This window comes from Penaeus monodon, chromosome 24 (assembly GCF_015228065.2).
Source record: "Penaeus monodon isolate SGIC_2016 chromosome 24, NSTDA_Pmon_1, whole genome shotgun sequence".
NCBI lineage: Eukaryota > Metazoa > Arthropoda > Malacostraca > Decapoda > Penaeidae > Penaeus > Penaeus monodon.
Window position 1 is genome coordinate 15,474,758 of NC_051409.1, and position 518 is coordinate 15,475,275.

The window sequence follows — 518 nt, forward strand, 5'->3', positions numbered from 1 at the left end:
AATATAATAAATTTCCCTTGCCTTAGGGGGTCCCAGTAATGGAACAAAATCTTTGGGGCCCCCAAAGTCCTTAAAGGGGGGGAATAATTTTGGTTTTTCATTTAGACCAGGGAGAACTCTAACCCCTTAAATTTTTCAAAAAATCCTAGGTTACATCTACACGCCCTCACTAGAAAACCCCTCTTTTTTTTCATTCTTTAGTCCTATAACCCCGGTAATTCTGTTTCAATTTAGGCCCCAAACCACTATCATCGTATGATAATTTTCTATTCGGGTTTAAGGGGTCCTACACCCTCAATAAATTCGGTAAAATATGGGGGGGTCAACCACATCATGTAGGATGGATTTCAGCCATAAAAAGTCTGAATATTCCCTTTAAAATTTTTCCTCACAACCTTTCTTTTTTTACCCCCTTAGCCCCTCTTGGGGCCTTCTGAGGGGTGGGGGGGGGAATGAGACAACTTCGGGTCCACCATTTCAAGAATATTTCCCCAACCTGTTTGGGTTCCAACTGCCCC